The sequence below is a fragment of the Hordeum vulgare genome, chromosome 7H, assembly GCF_904849725.1.
Source record: "Hordeum vulgare subsp. vulgare chromosome 7H, MorexV3_pseudomolecules_assembly, whole genome shotgun sequence".
Classification (NCBI taxonomy): Eukaryota; Viridiplantae; Streptophyta; class Magnoliopsida; order Poales; family Poaceae; genus Hordeum; species Hordeum vulgare.
Window position 1 is genome coordinate 143438875 of NC_058524.1, and position 14974 is coordinate 143453848.

The window sequence follows — 14974 nt, forward strand, 5'->3', positions numbered from 1 at the left end:
AAGGAAGACCTCTTACCAGAGTAGAAATTCACAAACACATTGATAGGTCGGTACTCTGGCGGGTAATAGATAATAAGCGAGAGTGCCCCAATAATTTGCTCTGTGTCTTCAATCTCGTTAGGAAAGATATTGTAGAAAACATAAAGGGGCGATGTGCCTAAATCTCCAAACACCACACCAAGGCTTTGGAAAGCTAGTTGTAGCATCAAAACTGTTGGGTAGGTCTGCACATACAAGAGGGGAAAACAGGGCAAAAATAAAATCACTTACTTACTGGCATACTTCATCTATTCATTTTTCAGAAATTTAGAGTAAGGACACCAAATAGCTCTGCATCTTAGGCAATGTCTAAAAATCCATGCACATGGATAACTATGAGGGAGAATGCAATGCTGAAAAGAATGTGCTACAGAACACAAAACTGTGATGCTCAATGGTAAAGCCATGTTCTTAACGCATCACATTAGTTCTGTATCCTACTGGCTAAGCTTCAGATATATAGAAAACTGACAAATACTTGCATGATGATAGCAGCAATCACCTTTTCTCTGTACATGTTCCTCAGTTTCCTGGCCTCTGCGTCCATGGGCTGATCAAGGCTCTTCTCCAGCTCCCACATCGCCCCCTTGCCCGTGTCCTCATTCGTCGAAATGGTCTCCATGAGGTTCAGACTTCAGACCAGACAACCAGCAGCAGAAGTATATCACCAACTGCAGGCATCAAGAGAGTCAAAACCAGCTCAGTCCAACCATATTTTTCTTTCCCTCTTACTACATACAAACTCCAACACTAAAATTGCTTCAATATGAGTACAGAGAACCTCTCATAATTCAGTCTAAACACAGAAGTTCAGGCACAGTAAAGAAGTAGGCAGAACTACAGAAATTGGATACTGAGTGAAGTAAAACTAGAAGAAAAGGAATTCATTTACACGCGGAATTAGGCCTGGGAAGCATCAATTCAAGCACAAAGGGTTTGGTCAGGGGTTACTACCTCCAGCAGCTTTTCAAAAGTAAGAAGAAGATAAAATCTTGAGCAACGCTATGTATTTTCCCAAACGAAAAGATGCCCGGACTAGTGCATTGCTACAATCCAAAGCAAGCACACACGTAAAGATTGGAAAGAATAATACACAACGATACTTTGCGGGCATTAGTAAGTAATATTCATCCTTTCAGCAATTTAAGCAAAATAAACAGGTCTATTTAGCACAGAGAGGGACCGCTGTGAGAAAACGAATGGAAATTAGCACAGACGAAATTTCCATCATAGCTGTCCATAGATCGGAATCATATGGTCATACATGAATAGATTATGGATAGATTATCAACAGAAATCAATCGAATTCATGGTAATTACTCCTCCGTAAAGAAATAAAAGCGTTTAGATCACTACTTTAGTGATCTAAATGATTTTATACTTCTTTACATAGGGAGTACATCTCTATACAAAGCAAAGCAGGATCCAATAAGTCAATTCAATAAAAACCTGGAGCTTTCATCAAGCACAAGACCGTTGAACTGTGGCATCAGCGATGCTTGGCTTCTGCAAAATGAAAGAGGGAAGGCTGCATCATGAACGTGTTAAACATGAACGTGCTTCAACTGTCGATACGATGAAATCGACTGGCAATCAGCTAACTGCATCAGGAACTAAGGAGAAGTCGCAGTTGATATGCCCTGTTGAACAACAAACACAACGAGATTGATATGTGTGTACGAGGCCACTACCGACCCACATAAGTTGCCTCTAGATGTCCGCGAGCATGGTTCCACACCATTGATTCAGGGGCATGACCGCTGCTGATATTATCTAGTGAAATATGTAGCGCTATCACTGAGGTCGGCCGCTACAACTAACTAATCTGGCCTCGACTCGCCAGTGGAACAGGCACGACCTCGGAGGCATTCCGTCGAACACCCTGTCCGCCCAGCGCCACCGGCGGCATTAGGCCAAAGCACACGGCCTTGCCGCGAAAACAGAGGAAAAACAAACCGCGAGAGGGTCTGCGGGGTCGCGTACCCGTTACCGGAGTAGGAGCAGTTTCCGTTGCTAGAGTCGGCGGCTGCGGCGGCGTCAAAGGAGGCGCGTGGGGGCTCGGCGGTGAAGGAGGCACGCGGGGGCGCGGCGGCGAGGGAGAGGAGGGGGCTCCCGGTGCTGGAGCAGCACCGACGAGGAGGAGGCGGGGGTATGGGGAGAGGGGAGGCAGAGGAGGGAGGAGGGGGACACGCCGGCGGCGGCCGCCATGGTGGCCGGGGATGGGGTGAGGAGGACGGGAATTCTTAGACGAAATCCACGCGAGCGAGCGAGCGAGAGATATTTTTTGAACCGGACGGAGAAGCACCGGAGTAGTTTTGCAAAAAAAATTTATAGTAGTGGCCCACCACCTACAGATGCGCCATTAGTAACCCTGGTTACTAATGGCGCACCAGCTGGTGGTGCGCCATTAGTACTTTTGCAAAAAAAATCAATTATAGTAGTGGCGCATCACCTACAGACGCACCATTAGTAACCCTGGTTACTAATGGCGCACCAGCTGGTGGTGCGCCATTAGTAGTTTTGCAAAAAAAAATAGTAGTGGCGCACCGAGTGTGTGGTGCGCCATTAGTGTCCATCACACTAATGGCACACCTGCGCATGGTGCGCCACTACTATATAGTAGTGGCGCACTACTTGTCTGGTGCGCCATTAGTGTCTATATCATCTATAGCCCTTTTCCTAGTAGTTATCTATATTTTTTTATTGTTCCATGCTGATATATTATCGTTTGAGAATACTTTTGGGGTATTTATTTACCATTTTATATATTTTTTTATCACTAACATATTGACCAAGTGTCCAGTGTCTCTTGTTGCTTTCTGCATGTTTTTCACTTTGCATATTTCCCATACCAAACGAGGTCCAATTGCCCTGAAACTTTTTGATGATTTTTTCTGGACTAAAAGAAGACCAACGAGCATTGGAAGAAGGCCGGAGGCCTCATGAGGGGCCCACAAGCCAACAAGGTGCAGCCTGGGGGCGCCCTTATGTCTTGTGCCTCCCTCGTGGCCCTCCGGACTCCGTTCTTTGGCTTATAAATTCTCATCTACCCTAAAAACACCAGAGGGAGTCTCGAAAACACTTTTTATGCCGCCACAAGTCTCTGTTTCGATGGGAGGCCATCTAGAGCACCGTTCCGGCACCTTGCCGGAGTGGGGATTGATCATCGAGGGCCTCTTCATCAACCTTGCTGCCCTCACAGTGATGTGTGAGTAGTTCACCACAGATCTACGGGTCCATAGTCAGAACCTAGATGGCAATCTCTCTCTTTGATCTTCAATACAATGACCATCGCATGTTTTCTTTGATCCATATGATGTAATTCCTTTTGTGCAGTGCGTTTGTTGGGATCCAATGAATTGTGGGTTTCTGTTCAGATTATTAATGTAAATATTTGAGTCACATCTGAATACTTATATGATTCTTATGTGCAAGATTATGATAGCTTTGTAATTCTCTCCAATCTATTGAAATAGTTTGGCCAACTAGATCGATATTTCTTTAGTGAGAGAGGTGCGTTGTGGTAGGTTCAACCTGGTGAATTTCTATATCCCAATGATTGAAGGGGACAAAATGCCTCTTTGTGTTGCTGCTACTAAGGATAAAATGATGGGGTTTATTCATATTGCTTGAGTTTACTTTGTCTACATCGTGTTGTCGTTGTCCATGCATTATTCTGTTTTACTTAATACTCTAGATGCATGCTGGATAGCGGTCGATGAGTGGAGTAATAGTAATAGGTGCAGGGAGGAGTCGACCTATTTGTTTATGAACATGATTACTATATACACATGATCATTGCCGTGAATATCGCATAACTATCTGCTTTTCTGTCAATTGCCCAACAATAATTTGTTTACCCACCGTATGCTATTTTTCCATGAGATGTGCCATTAGGGAAAGTAATGGCCCCAGGGTCTATTCAGAACATATTTATAAAACCTTCATTCCCTTGTTGTTATTTACTTGTTTTTATTTATCATGTTATCTACAATTATCTACACACCTCACTTGCTTGCAAATAACAAGATAAGAGGATTGACAACCCTCTTGTGTGCATTGGGTAAAAGTTGTTTGTTCGTTTCTGTGTAGCCGTTGAAGACGGTTGTGGTTGATATTACTATTGGATTTGATAAACCTTGGTTTCACAACTGAGGGAAATAATTACCCACTTTGTGATGTGATAACCCGTTCTTCTTCACGGAAAACCCAACGCAGATCACGAGTATCAGGTAGCGAGTAACAAAAGTGAGCATAAATGGTGTTGCAATGCTTAGAAATAAGGCCTGGGGTTCATAATTTAACTAGTGCAATCTTCCAACAATGCTAACATAATAGAACCATATGATCAGCCCTCAATGTGAGACAACAGTCACTTGAAAGTTCATATCCAGCGGATAACATAAGATGAAATTGGTGTAGGTAGTAGAACCACCTCCAAGCTATTCTTTCTAATCAATCTATTGAGCTATTCCTATAAGTGTCACAATACGCCATAGAGTTCATACTAGAATAACACCTATGATACACATCAATTTACCCTAATGTCACCTAGATACTCCAATGTCACATCAAGTATCTGTGGGTTAATTATTTGACATGCATCAAACAATTTTAGATTCACCATGTTCAATCCAACACAAAAAAATTGAAATAGTACCCCAAGAGTTCTATCAGAGAAAGTAGGACAAGAACGTGTATCAACCCATATGCATAGATTACCACAGGATCACCACGGGAATCCGCAATTTGAGTACCAAAACATATATCAAGTGAATCAATAGAACACCCCATTGTCACCATGGGTACCTACATGCAAGACATACATCAAGTGATCTCAAATCCAATATTCAATCTGACACAACAAAATCTAAAAGGGAAAGATTCAATTCATCACACCAAGATAGCAAGGGACAAACACCATATGATCCAACTATATTAACAAAGCCCGTGATACATCAAGATTGTGACATCTGAGGAACATGATAGAGAGAGAGAGAGAGACTGATCAAACACATAGCTACTGGTACATACCTCACCCCCGAGGGTGAACTACTCCCTTCTTGTCATGGACATCGGCGGGATGATGAAGATGGCCTACGGTGATGATTGCCCCCTCCAACAGGGTGCCGGAACAAGGCTTCCGATGAGTTTTCTACGGTACATAGGCTTGCGGAGGAAGAACGGCGGAAGTTCTAGGTTAACTGTTGGAGCTTTCTGGGTTCATAGTATTTTTGAGCATTGGAATCATGTCGAACGAAGCCATAAGGTGGTCCCAGGCCAACACGGCGCGCCCATGGGGGTGATCATGTCATGTTGGCTTGGCACCAAGAGGTGGCCCTCCTTTGATAGTTTTTTCTCCAGTATTTCTTATTTGTTCCAAAAAATCACTAAAAAAATTTGGGCGATTCCGAAACTTTTATTTTCTGCACAAAAGCAACACCATGATTATTCACTGAAAATAAAGTCAGTCCGGGTTAGTTCAAGTAAATCATATAAAATGCATCAAAGCCATATTTTTCTGTAAACATAGGTAAATATGGCATGAATACTTCGTAAATTACCGATATGTTGGAGACGTATCACCCACAGACGCACTTTATCTTCTTCCACCATCTCGTCATGTTCCCCTCTCTCGTCCTACTCAGTCGGCTCGTGTCCTCAAACCTCTTGCCATGTCTTCTTACCTATTCTATTAATGAAACATGTTCTCCTCCCGCATTATAGATAAATCACAAATTCTAGATCCTCTCTTTCACATTTATTGTCGCTTTGATGCCAACATCGCAAGAAGGTATTATCTAAGCCCTCGCGCCCTTGGTTTTACCATGGTTAGAGCATCTACACACGGACTTGGCAAATTCGAGCCCTCAAATATCCGCGGACGCGCCTGGGCGCATCCACGAACAGTGACTGGTCATGCCTCAAATAATGCATTCTACAACCGGACACCTTAAATGAGAAACCTCAAATCCATATTATTACATGCAACACAAATCTAATACAAGCGGAGCTCATCCTGCTCTGCCATGCCCATGTTCGATGGTTGGCTACATCCCTCGTATTTTCGTTCCGGTCGCCGGCGAGGTTGAGTAGGACATGGGACACTAGCAAGATCACGGGAGTTGAGCTCTTATAGTCTCCCATGCCCTACTCTTCCTCGTCGGAGCCCGTAACCCGGACGGTGACGGTGGACCTCAAGTCTATGACAGATCCTTCCTGGGAGGAGAAGATGTCCATGACGACACGGTTGCGGCTCCCACAGTTGGAAATATGCCCTAGAGGCAATAATAAAATAGTTATTATTATATTTCTTGTTTCAAGATAATATTTATTATCCATGCTATAATTGTATTGAATCAAAACATAAATGCATGCGTGGATATATAGACAAAACAATGTCCCTAGTGAGCCTCTAGTTGACTAGCTTGTTGATCAAGGATGGTTAAGGTTTCCTAGCCATAGACAAAGTGTTGTCACTTGATAACGGGATCACATCATTAGGAGAATGATGTGATGGACAAAGACCCAAACTATAAACGTAGCATATGATCGTGTCATTTTTTGCTATTGTTTTGTGCATGTAAAGTATACATTCCTATGACCATGAGATCATGTAACTCACTGACACCAAAGGAATGCCTTGTGTGTATCAAACATCGCAACGTCACTGGGTGACTATAAAGGTTCTCTACAGGTATCTCCAAAGGTGTCCATTGAGTTAGCATTGATCAAGACTTGGATTTGTCACTCCGTGTGACGGAGAGGTATCTCGTGGCCCACTCGGTAATACAACATCACAAACAAGCCTTGCAAGCAATGTGACTAAAGATTTAGCCACGAGATCTTGTATTACGGAACGAGTAAATAGACTTCCCGGAAATGAGATTGAAATAGGTATGTCGATAGGGACGATCGAATCTCGGGCAAGTAGCATAGTGAAGGACAAAGGGAATGATATACGGGTTATGGGAATCCTTGACATAGAGGTTCAACCAATAAGATCTTCATAGAATATGTAGGATCCAATTTGGACGTCTAGGTCCCGCTATTGGATATTGAACGGGGAGTGTCTCAGTTATGTCTACATAGTCCTCGAACCCATAGGGTCTGCACACTTAAGGATCAGTGACGTTTTAGGTATAGTTGAATTATTGATGTTGGTAACCGAATGTTGTTCGGAGTCCCGGATGAGATCCTGGACATCAGGAGTGTCTCCGAAATGGTACATAAATGAAGTTTGATATATAGGATTGTTGCATTTGGCTTCCGGAAAATTTTTGGGCATTACCGGTAAAGTATCGGGAGTGACGAATGGGTTCCGGAATTTTACCGGGAGGGACCGCCCACCCGGGAGAGAACCAAAGAGGCCCATGGGTGGCGCACCAGCCCTTAGGGGCCTGGTGAGGCTAGCCCAATAAGGCTATTTCGGCCAAGGCAATAATAAAGAAGGTAAAAAAGGAGGTGGACAAGATAGGAAGGAGTCCTCCACCAAACCAAATTGGAGGAGTACTCCTCCCTCCTTGCCTCGGCTGAAGGCTCGTCCTTGGAGTAGGAGGCAAGCCACCCACCCCTTGGTTCCTCCTATATATAGTTGAGGGTTTTAGGGTTTTTGCACATCAAGCCTTTGTGCAGCCCTCTCTCCCTCCACTACTTCGTGACACCTCGTACCTAGATCGGTACCGCACGACGAAGCCCTGCCGGAGTAGCTCCACAATCATCACCGCCACGCCGTCGTGCTGCCACAGAATTCAGCTACCTCTTTGTATCTCTTAATGGATCAAAAAGGTGGAGATCGTCATCGAGTTGTACGTGTGCTGAACGCGGAGATGACGTCCGTTCGGCTCTAGACCAGGACGGATCATGGGACGACGGCAATTTGAATCATGGAAGACGTTCCTCTACATCAACCGCGTTTATTAACGCTTCCCTATTAGCGATCTACAAGGGTATGTAGATCTGATCTCCCTCTCGTAGATGATCATCACCATGATAGGACTTTGTGTGCGTAGGAATTTTTTTTGTTTCCCATGCAATGTTCCCCAATAGTGGCATCTTGAGCTAGGTTCATGCGTAGATGATATCTCGAGTACAACACAAAAGATTTTGTGTGTGTTGTTGTTCAATTTGCTGCCCTCCTTAGTCTTTTCTTGATTCAGTGGTATTATTGGATTGAAGCGGCCCGGACCAACATTACTTGTACGCTTACGAGAGACCGGTTTGATCGACTAACATGCAACTTCTTGCATAAAGATGACTGGCGGGTGCCTGTTTCTTCAACTTTAGTTGAATCAGATTCGACCGAGGCGGTCCTTGGAGAATATTAAATAGCAATTTGCATATCACCGTCGTGGCTTTGCGTAAGTAAGATGCGATCATACTAGATATCCATAGCAGCCACGTAAACCATGCAACAACAAACTAGAGGATGTCTAACTTATTTTTCGCAGGGTATGAATGTGATGTTCTATGGCCAAAGACATGATATGATATATTGGATGTATGAGATGATCATGCTGTAATAATTAAATATCAACTTGCACGTCAATGCTACGGAAACGACAGGAGCCATAGGGTTGTATTTAATTATTTTGCACTTGCAGATGCTCTTGCTATATCGCTAGGAAGTAGCTTTAGTAGTAAAAGAATAGATTGTGTGACAACCTCGATGGCAGCACAATGATGGAGAACATGGTGTGGCGCCGGTGACGATGGAGATCATGCCGGTGCTTTGGTGATGGAGATCAAGAAGCACAAGTTCATGGCCATATCATGTCACTTATGATTTGCATGTGATGTTAATCCTTTTATACACCTTATTTTTCTTAGAACGACACTAGCATTATAAGGTGACCCCTCACTAAAATTTCAAGATAAAATTGTGTTCTCTCCGACTGTGCACCGTTGCGGCAGTTCGTCGTTTCGAGACACCACGTGATGACCGGGTGTTATAGACTCAATGTTCACATAAAATGGGTGCATAACAGTTGCACACGCGGAACACTTGGGTTAAACTTGACGAGCCTAGCATGTACAGACATGGCCTCGTAACACAAGAGACTGAAAGGTCGAGCATGAATCATATAGTTGACATGATCAATGCTACTGCAACAAAAGACCTTCCAATGGCGCAAGAGATAGGCACGTCGACGGGAGAATACTTGCCTTGATCCTTCTGCGGCGGCTACGCCTTAAGGGACTTCCTAGGCAAGTATGCAAAGGATTTCCCCCGTGGCCTTGGAGCCTTGCGTTGGTGTTCCCTCGAAGCGGAAAGGGTGATGTAGTGTAGCGGTGGTAAGTATTTCCCTCAGTTTGAGAACCAAGGTATCAATCTAGTGGGGGAGTATCTCAAGATCCTGCACAAACACAAAAACTTGCTCCCAACGCTATGAAGGGGTTGTCAATCCCTTATAGATTGTTGTCCAAGTGAGAACTGAAAGCAACAATGTAACAAAGCAAAGTAAAAGCGTAGGTGTAAACGATGGATGTGAATAGACCCGGGGGCCGTAGTGTTTACTAGTGGCTTCTCTTATGAAAGAAAGTAGACGGTGGGTGAACAAATTACTGTCGAGCAATTGATAGAACCGCGCAAAGTCGTGACGATATCTATGCAATGATTATATCTATAGGCATCACGTCCAAAACAAGTAGACCGATACTTTCTGCATCTACTACTATTACTCCACACGTCGACCGCTATCCAGCACGCATCTAGTGTATTAAGTCCATAAGAACATAGTAACGCCTTAAGCAAGATGACATGATGTAGAGGGATAATCTCAAACCAATGATAAAACCCCATCTTTTTACCCTTGATGGCAACTACTTGATGTGTGCCTTGCTGCCCCTACTGTCACTGTGAAAGGTCACCACATGGTAGAACCCAAAACCAAGTACTTCTCCCATTGCAAGAATCATAGATCTAGTTGGCCAAACAAAACCCAAGACTCGGAGAGACTTACAAGGATATCAAATCATGCATATAAGAAATCAGCAAAGACTCAAATATATATCATAGATAATCTGATCACAAATCCACAATTCATCGGATCTCGACAAACACACCGCCAAAGAAGATTACATCGGATAGATCTCCATGAAGATCTTGGAGAACTTTGTATTGAAGATCCAAGAGAGAGAAGAAGCCATCTAGCTACTAACTACAGACCCGTAGGTATGAAGTGAACTACTCACTTGTCATTGGAGGGGCGATGATGATGATGAAGAAGTCCTCCAACTCCAAAGTCCCCTCCGGCAGGGTGCCGGGAAGGGCCTCCAGATGAGATCTCGCGGAAACGGAAGCTTGCGGCAGTGGAAAAGTATTTTCGAGGATCCCTTTCTTTTATGCGGAATATTTGGGAATATATAGGCCAAAGATCTAGGTCAGGGAGTGGCCAGGGAGGCCACAAGCCTGCTCACCGCCGCCTCCCCTCGTGGCGGAGTGGGGGCTTGTAGGCTCCCTGGAGCCCACCTGGCTTGGCCCAAAGGCCCCCTGATCTTCTTCCGTTCGGGAAAAAATCATTTCGGGGTTTTTATTCAGTTTGGACTCCATTCCAAAATCAGATCTGAAAAGAGTCAGAAACACAGAAAAAACAGGAACTGGCACTTGGCACTGAATTATCAAGTTAGTCCTAGAAAAGATATAAAACGTGCATAAAACATCCAAAGAAGACAAGATAACAGCGTGAAACCATCAAAAATTATATATACGTTTGAGACGTATCAATCAACATGGAGATGTTCACCACTGGAACTACACTCAACTCACGTGATGATCAGACTTGAGTTAGTGAACTTGGATCATACGACACTCGAATGACTAGAGGGATGTCTATTTGAGTGGGAGTTTATTAGTAATATGATTAACTAAACTCAATTGTCTTGAACATAGTTTAAGTAATCTTTGCAAAATTTTATGTTGTAGATCAATGGCTCGTATAGTAGCAACCCTGAATTTTAATACGTTCCTAGAGAAAGCTAAGCTATAAGATGATGGAAGCAACTTTGTTGACTGGGCTCGAAATCTGAGGTTTATCCTCACAGCTAGCCAAAAGAAATATTTGCTTGATGCTCCGCTAGGTGATGCACCACCCGCTACGGCGACCCAAGATGTTTTGAACGCTTGCCAATCACGTAAGGATGACTACTCACTAGTTCATTGTGCAGTTTTGTATGGCTTAGAACTGGGACTTCAAAGACATTTTGAACGTCATGGAGCATATGAGATGTTCCAGGAGTTGATGTTTATATTTGAGAAGAATGCCCGGATCGAGAGGTATGAGACCTCCGATAAGTTCTATGCTTGCAAAATGGAGGAGAATTCATCTCTCAGTGAACACAGGCTCAGAATGTCTGGGTACTCTGACTGTCTAGCTTAGCTGGGGATTGAACTCTCTCAAGAAGCTATCACTAACATAATTCTTCAGTCACTTCCACCTAGCTACAACAGCTTCGTGTTGAACTATAACATGCAAGGGATGAATAAGTCACCCGGCGAGTTGTTTGCGATGCTGAAAGTCGCTGACTTAGAAATCCAGAAAGAACATATCAAGTCTTGATGGTCAATAAGACCACTAGTTTCAAGAAAAAACGGCAAAGGCAAGAAAGGGTAACTCCAAGAAGATTGGCAAAGTTGTTGCCCCTCCGACGAAGAAACCCAAGGCTGGACCTAAGCTGGAAACTGAGTGCTATTATTGCAAGGGGATTGGTCACTGGAAGTGCAACTGCCCCAAGTATCTGGACGATAAGAAGGCGGCCAACGCCAAACAAGGTATATTTGATATACATGTTATTGATGTGTACCTCACCAGCTCTTGAAGTAGTGCCTGGGTATTTCATACCGGTTATGTTGCTCACATTTGCAACTCGAAACAGGAACTGCGGAATAAATGAAGGTTGGCGAAGGATGAGATGACGATGCGCGTGGGAAATGGTTCCAAGGTTGATGTGATCGCCGTCGGCATGCTCTCACTTCAGTTACCATTGGGATTAGTGATGAACTTAAATAATTTTTATTTAGTGTCTGTGTTGAGCATAAACATTATATCTGGATCGTGTTTATTGCGAGACAGTTACTCTTTTAAGTCACAGAATAATGGTTGTTCTATTTATATGAGTAATATATTTTATGGTCATGCACCCAATGTGAGGGGTTTGTTCATATTAAATCTCGATTGTGATGACACTCATGTCCATAGCATTGAGACCAAAATATGTAGAGTTAACAATGATAGCGCCACTTTCTTGTGGCACATGAAGAAACTCCATGTTGATGGACTTTTGGAGTCACTTGATTTTTAATCACTTGACACATGCGAACCATGTCACAAGGGCAAGATGACTAAGACTCCATTCTCTGGAACAACGGACCATGCAAGTGACTTGTTGGAGACCATACATACTGATGTGTGCAGACCAAGGAGCATAGTGGCGCGTGGCGGATATCGTTATTTTCTCACGTTCACTGACGATTTGAGTAGGTATGGCTATATCTACTTGATAAAGTACAAGTCTGAAACGTCTGAAAAGTTCAAACAATTTCAGAGTGAAGATGAAAATCATCGTAGCAAGAGGATCAAGTTCCTACAATTTAATCAAGGAGGTGAATATCCGAATTACAAGTTTGGTGCTCATTTAAGACAATGTGGAATTGTTTCATAGTTGACACCGCCTGGAATACCACTACGTAATGGTGTGTCCGAACGTCGTAATCGTACTTTATTAGATATGGTGCGCTCTATGATGTCTCTTACCGATTTGCCATTATTATTTCGGGGCTATGCATTGGAGACAGCTGCATTCACTTTAAATAGGGCACCATCAAAATCCGTAGAGACGACACCATATGGTATGGCAAGAAGCCAAAGTTGTCATTTCTTAAAATTTGGGGATGTGATGCTTATGTCAAAAAGCTTCAGCCAGAAAAGCTGGAACACAATGCGGAAAGGTATGTCTTCATAGGTTACCCAAAAGAGACAGTTGCGTATACCTTCTATCTCAGATCCGAGGGCAAAGTGTTTGTCGCTAAGAACGGAGCTTTTCTTGAGAAAGATTTTCTCTCGAAAGAATTGAGTGGGAGGAAGATAGAACTTGATGAGGTTTCGGAACCTCTGCTTCAACAAGATGGTGGCGCAGGGCAGAAATAAATTTCTATTGAGGCAACACCAGTTGAAGAGGAAGCTAATGATGGTGATCATGAAGCTTCAGATCAACTTACTGTCAAACCTCGCAGGTCGACAAGAGCACGTACCGCTCGTGAGTGGTACGGGAATCCTGTCTTGTCAATCATGTTGTTGGACAACAATGAGCCTATGAATTATGGAGAAGCAATTGTGGGCCCAGATTCCAACAGATGGTTAGAAGCCATGAAATCCGATATAGGATGTATGTATGCAAATAAAGTATGGACTTTGGAATTATTACCTGAAGGTCAAAATACTATTCAGAACAAATGGATCTTTAAGAAGAAGACGGGAGAAAACGGTAATGTGACCGTTTATAAAGCTCAACTTGTGGCAAAGGGTTTTTCACAAGTTCAAGGAGTTGACTAAGATGAGACATTCTCACCCGTAGTGATGCTTAAGTCCGTCTGAATCATGTTAGCAATAGCTACATTTTTCAATTATGAAATATGGCAGATGGATGTCAAAATGGCAGTCCTTGACAGGTTTCTTAAGGAAGAGTTGTATATGATGCAACCCGAAGGTTTTGTCGATCCAGAGAATGCTGACAAAGTGTCCAAACTCAAGCGATCCATTTATGGACTGGGGCAAGCATCTCGGAGTTGGAATCAACGCTTTGATGAGGTAGTCAAGGCGTTTGGGTTTATACAAGTTTTTGGAGAATCTTGTATTTATAAGAAAGTGAGTGGGTGCTCTATAGCATTTCTAATATTATATGTGGATGACATATTGCTGATTGGAAACAATGTAGAGTTTTTGGAAAGCATAAAGGATTACTTGAATAAAAGGTTTTCAATGAAGTACTTAGGAGAAGCTTCTTACATATTGGGCATAAAGATCTATAGAGATAGGTCAAGGCGCCTAATAGCTCTTTCGCAAAGCACATACCTTGATAAAGTTTTGAAGAAGTTCAAAATGGAACAAACCAAGAAGGTGTTTTTGCATGTGTTACAAGGTATAAAGTTGAGTAAGACTCAATGTCCAGTAACTGCAGAAGATATAGAAAAGATGAGTGTCGTCCCCTATGCTTCAGCCATAGGGTCTTGTTGAGGAACGTAGTAATTTCAAAAAAAATCCTACTTCGCACAAGGATCTATCTAGGAGAAACAAGCAACGAGAAAAGGGGTACAACATCTTCATACCTTTGAAGATCGCTAAGAGGAAGCATTACTCGAACTCGGTCGATGGAGTCATACTCGCGGTGATTAAAATCACGGAAGATCCGATCCGAACACCGAACGGACGGTGTCTCTGTGTTCAACACACCTACAACCTAGGGACGTCTCCTCCTTCTTTATCCATCGGAGGGAGGAGAAGTTGAGGGAGAACTCCGGCAGCACGAGGGCGTGGTGGCGGTGGAGTATGTGGCTCTCTGGCAGGGCTTCGCCAAGCACCGCGGAGGAGGAGAAAGAGGTGGAGAGGTAGGGTTGCACCGTACGTGATCAAATGAGGTGTGTGGAAGCCCTCCCAATCCTCCACTATATATAGGAGGGAGGGAAAGGGGGTGCGCCAGCCCTAGGGAAGTCCTAGGAGGTACGGAAGACCAAGGAGGAGGAGGTGGAGGCGCCCTAGGTCGCTTGCCACCCAAGGCAGCCCCTAGGGTTTTGCCTTGGGCCCCTTCCCTTGTGCCTTGGGCCTCCTCCCATTGGCACATTAATACGTCTCCAATGTATCTATAATTTTTTATGGTTCCATCCTATTATCTTGTCAACTTTGGATGTTTTGTATGCATGATTATGCTATTTTATATCTTT